Consider the following 6,000-nt stretch of genomic DNA (forward strand, 5'->3'; position numbering starts at 1 on the left):
TCAGCACCAGCCCTTGCACCAGTAGCCAGAAAAAGCTCTCCACAGGTTCCTCCCACTCCCCCTGAGTTATAAAACTTGCACCTTGGCCTCAGGATCGTGGGTTCTGCTTCTCCATCCACCTTTCCTGTTGAATAGTGAAGTCTCTTGAGCACCTGTTATCCCATCCATTTAGGCTTCCAAGCAGGGATTAAGACCCAGATACTGCCAAGCACAGTGTTGGGTCCAGTGAGTGCCAAGGTCATCTCTCTGGGCTCTCGAGGAGGCAGCAGATGCCATGCTATCTATAACAAGCCACAGCAGTGGGTGGTGCCCTGGGACTTTAAGGAACAGAGGCCCTGGCCCAGGTGGCTGGGAAGTTTCCCAGAGGAAAGGAGAAGAGCTGGGGCTAGCAGATGGCGGGAAGGCATCGCTTATCTCTGGGCAGGTTGAGGAGTCTCCTGGTCTCTGAGGGTGGATGCAGCAGAGCCCAGGGCTTGGGAAAGCCACCAGGGAAGTATTGGTGGCTGAGACTCCTCCGCAGCGACCTCATCTCCCTCCTCTTGCTAGTGTACAGGATCAGTAGCAAAGGCGGGCAGTGGAGAGAAGGGCTCCCGCGACTGCCTCCATTTTATTTATTGGTTTGATTATTTTTGCATCCTGGGGAGAGAGTCAGTGGACCCCTTTTTTTGCATTAGCCCATATTGGGAAGCTATGGGGATGGGCTAGAAAGCTGGTGCCTCAAGAGTGTTTATTGATGTCCTAATTACAAGAGGATGCTAATTTAATTTGAACCTAATTACAGTGCACTACCCTGGGTGGCATGTGTTTTAATAATTAACATCCTACAGATACGTAGGAGTGTAATAATATTTACACTAGGTTGGCCAGCAGCCTGGGGAGGCGGGCTGGGGGCCCATACACCACCTTCTCCCTGGACAGCTTGGCTGCGAGCAGGTAGGGAAGAAGGCACATGGGTCCTGGCTGGCGAGTATCTTGTCATCCTTCCCAGGGAACATGCTTGGGCCTCATTTCCAGCCACTTCCTTGACCCAGCAGGCAGCTTTGCTCTGTGGGGCACCAGGCTGGAACTCTGGAATACATCAAGACTGGCAGGATCAGGTCTCTGGGCTCCAGCCCCAAACCCACCTCCCCAACCCCACTCTACCACACAGGCATGTTTCTGGCCTCCTCAGCCTGCCTGGGCCTATCCCGGGAAGAGCTTGTTGAAGGGGGAGTTTAGGAGGGAGGAAGGAGAGCTGCTTGGTTTTTCTTCATTCCTGTAAGGGAGGTAACATTTATAAGGAAATAGACACATTCGAAAAGGTGCACAAATGAAAAGGGTACCGCTCAAATAGAAAGTGAACATTACCCACATAAACAGCACACACACCAAAAAGCATCAGCAGCCCCTCATGCGCCCCTCCACAGCTGCTCTCACCCCCAAAAGTAACCCCTCTTGACTTCTATCTCAGTAGATGATTTTGGCCTGTTTTGTTTGTTGTGTTTTTATGTTGATTTGTTTTTCTTGGTTTGCGTGGCTTTACATTTTACATAAGGGGACTCAAACCGTATGTATTCTTATGTGCCTGATGTCTTCCACCCAGCACACCTGTGAGATTCATCTGCATGGTTAGGTTCATTTTAGCTTGTGCATTTTGTGTGTTCCATCGTATGAATACACCACTCCTTGATTATTAGAAGTCAGACATTGAGCTGTCTGCTAGGGCTGTGTCAGGCCCTAAAGGAGAAATCTCCTCATCCTAATTGTGCAACTGGGGGCAGAAGGTGACATGAGATGAGAAGGGAAAGCAAGATGACGGGGCAAGGCAGTTCTGTCCCCAACAATCCCAGAACAGTGTGCTTGTCCGTGTGACCCCTGTGCCCAGCCTTTCTGAGCATCCACAGGTAGGGAAAGGGCCTACCAGCAAGTCCAGAAGCCAAGCAGAACCAGGGGCTTCAGAAATGGGCCATGGGCACTTTGGTGTCTCCACCAGCTCTCACTAGGCACTAAGTGTGGCTGGCAGGCCAACTACATCAGAATCACCTGGGGTGCTCATTAAAATACAGCTTCCAAAAATAGTGCCAGAACTATATTAGGAGTGGTGGGGGGGTAAGTGAGCTAAGTCCTCATCTGTCATAGCAGGAAGACAATGGGTAATGTCTGAAGTTGATAAAACAAGAACTAGCTTATTATTTAGCAATAAGATAGTAACCATCAGATCAAAAACATGATTAAAAGTGGTTGCCTGTAGGTAGCACACTAGGGATGGGAAGCGCTGCTTTTTATTATAATCTCTGTCTACTATCGAATTTTTTAACCATTTGTGAGTGTTTTCAGTGGTCTTTTTAAATTCATTGTCATGTAAATATACATGTATCTAAGTGCCACTCCAGACCTACTACCACAATCCCCGTGGGGTGGGGCCTGGGAATCCACTTTAACAAGTTTCCTAGGTGATTCTGATGAGTTCTCAAGTTCAAGAATTGGCTATCACTGTCCAAACTCATTTTATAGGATGAGAAGGGAGACAAAGTGACTTGCCCAAGGTCACCCAGTTTATTAATGGCAGGGCCAGGAATAGAAAACAGGTCTCCTGGCCCCAGGCCTATGATTTTTCTCTCCGTCATGGCTTTCACCTTGGAGGGTGTCCATCCCAGCAGGCCTGGCCCTCTGGGGCCTGCGGGGTGAGCTGGGGTCCCAGTTCAGACAAAGGAGGCTAGGGTGTCGTTGCACAGGGCAGAGGAGTGACTCCTGTCACAGGCCCAGAGCTCTCAAACAGGCAGAATATTTCTAACCACTGCATGTTGACAGTGCCCTGGATTTGTGCAGATCCATTGCAGGAACCAGCACATGCAAAAATGTGGCTGCTCCTGTGGCTCTGCAAGCAGCAATATCTTTGAGGTTTTTTTCCCCAGGATGGGAATGAGTCTGCCCTGAGCCATCCATAGCCCCCTGAACATTCAGGCATTTAGCATTTCCTGAGCTGCTCCAGGCACTGTTCTAAGGGCTGAGGAAAAAAGGGAGAGTTATCTCTGGCCTCACGGGGCTCACAGTATACTGAGAACAGATGTTGGTGATAGAAAGACCTGATTGATATAATTGATGTATGTACAAATGCTGTGGCCTTAGCTTGTGGAGTTGACAATGGCCATGCCCCATGACCCAGCAATTTCTTCCTGGTTCTGTGGCCAGGGGCTATTTGCATGTGTAAGAACAACTCACCAGCTGGTGCGGTGGCTTGCACCTGTAATCCCAGCACTTTGGGAGGCTGAGGCGGGCGGATCACGAGGTCAGGAGATCGATATCTTCTTGGCTAACACGGTGAAACCCCATCTCCACTAAAAATACAAAAAAACTAGCCGGGCGTGGTGGCAGGCGCCTGTAGTCCCAGCTACTCGGGAGGCCGAGGCAGAAGAACGGCGTGAACCTGGGAGGCGGAGCTTGCAGTGAGCCTAGATCGCGCCACTGTACTCCAGCCTGGGCGACAGAGTGAGACTCCGTCTCAAAAAAAAAAAAAAAAAAAAAAAAAAAACCCACCAGGACCCATGTGCAAGAATGGGCACTGCAACTTTGTTCCTACAAACAGAAATGAGGCACTACAGGCATGGCAAGGTATTCACACAATGGAATGTTACTCAGCAATGAAAATGAACTGTGGCCACACAAAGCAAGGATAAATCTCAGAAAAAACGTTGAATGAATAAAGCACATCTCAGAGAACTTCATATCATATAATACCATTATTCTAAAGCTCAAAACCAAAAATACATTGCTTAGATATACATGTATCTAGGTGATCATTTAATTTATTGTCCAAATAGGGATGTTTTTGCGAGCAAAAAGGAACACAAATTCTGACATTTGGACTGCAAGTGTAAGCTGACACTATCTCCAGTAAACTGGGACATATGTGTCCCACATATATGTACATAAAACATAAAAGCAAAGGGATGATAAACAGAAATCTGGATGGCGGTCACCTCCAGGTGGGGCAACAGACCCCAGGGGTGAGATAAGGATTCTGGGGAGACATAAGTGACTGGGAATGTTCTGTGTCTTGGTCTGGGAGGTGGGTCTATAGATGGCTAATATATTATTAAATTAATAAAGTGTAGGAACTCAAAGGAGAAAGCTCTTCTAGTGAGGTGAGGAAGGTTTTGAGGACAGGGTGACAACTTCAACAGTTTATCTGATAAACAATGGGTCTGGTTGAGGGAACTCACTGAGCAAAGCCCTCTCTTGGCTGGTGGGGCTCTTCTCAGAAGGCTCTCTGCATTCCAAGTCTAGTGTGTGGCCACAGAACTAGGGACTTTGTTCTCACCAGCCCTGGGCACTAACCAGCTGAAGCCCCACCCTTTTGGGAAAAAGCAGCCATCCAGGACAGGGAGAGCTGACCAGGCCTGCACAAGACACTGACTTCAAGGTACCCTGCTCACTTTAGATTAAAGTGTAACTTAACGGAAAGTGCACAGATCTTAAGCATATGTGGATTTTTGCAAATTTATATAGTGAAGCTACCATTTGGATCAACTGTAGAACATCAGCATCCCTGAAAGCAACAACTTTTACCCCTATCACCATAGTTTGGGCTGTTCTTGGTGCCAGGGTCTTTTAAAAGACATTTTTTCCCTGAAATAGTCCTGACGACATGATGGGACCATACAATCTCTAGATATCTTTGCCAGAGTGCCTGTGCCTGGGGCTTGAATTGACACAAGGTAGGATAGGGGCTTCAGAGCCTCTCCCCCACAACCTCTTCACAGCTGCCTCAGAACGTTAGGCAAGGCCAGCAGGAGACAAGGGTCCCTCACCCTGCTGCCTGAGGGCCTTGGCTGTGTCTAGCCAGGCAATACAGACCTATTTTCCCAGCTCAATCGAGTCATTCTAGGCCCTGGGCCCAGTCACTGCCATGGATCAGGTGATATCGATGGAATTCAGTGAGCAGGCAGCTTCAATCTATAGGAGTCATCTGGGCCTGGGAGATAGGCCAGCTCCCCCTCCACTCGGGCAGATCTCACTCTCCTGCAGCCACGTGAATGCCACAGGTCCAGGACAGATCCTGTGGTGTTAACATTTTGTGTTCTCAATTACGTGGAAAGAGATGAGGCCAAAGCTACTTACGGTTATTCTAAATGATACTTCTGTTTGGCTTCGCAATGCGTTTACATGCTTGACTCACCTGTGGTCAGCAGTGTCTCAGCCTCAGAGATTTCACAATAGAGGAAATGGTATTGATGGAGCCAAGCCCTCCCTCCAGCCCACTGCAGAAACCACCAAGCCTCAGTTGGCCGCCTCCCTCCAGCCTGTCCTAACACATGATCAGGACAGGACCTGACCAGGGGGTAAGGAGTTTGGGTTTCAAAGAAGCAGAACCATAGGCTGAGTTCAGAGACTGAACCAATAGATAGATAGATGTCAGACAAACTAGTAATTATCAGGCCAAGTTGGTGCTGGTCAAGAACTTGGCCATGAGATTGATGTCAAGGAGTCAGTGGTGGAGGATATGGTTGGTTCTGAAGGCAGACGGGCTGAGCTTGAGTCCCAGCGTGCCATGCGCTAGCCGAGTGCCCCAAGTGGGCTAATTAACCTTTCTGAGGTGGTTCCCTCATCTGTAGACTGAAGAATAAAAGATAACATTTCTTACATTGTAAGGTTAATAAAATTCAGAGGCCAGGCGCAGTGGCTCACGCCTGTAGTCCCAGCACTGGGAGACCAAGGCAGGAGGATCGCTTGAGCCTAGGCATTTAAGACCAGCCTGGGTAACATAGTGAGACCCCAGCTCTACCTTTTTTTTAATTAAAAAAATAAAAAAGGAATTCAGAGAGATTTGTAAAGCACTTTACACAGGGACCAGCACAGATTCTGTGTTCAGTGTTTGTTGTTATCACCCAGGGAGGAGGGTGCAGGCATGGAATAACCTCTCTGCTCTTGAGAGCATTGTGGGATTGAGGCCAGAAGGGAGTCAAGGTGTCAGGAGGTGGGGGGTGGGGAGGCTGAGATGACTGGGCTGAGTCTCTGGCT

Source organism: Pongo pygmaeus, chromosome 6, assembly GCF_028885625.2.
Source record: "Pongo pygmaeus isolate AG05252 chromosome 6, NHGRI_mPonPyg2-v2.0_pri, whole genome shotgun sequence".
Lineage (NCBI taxonomy): Eukaryota > Metazoa > Chordata > Mammalia > Primates > Hominidae > Pongo > Pongo pygmaeus.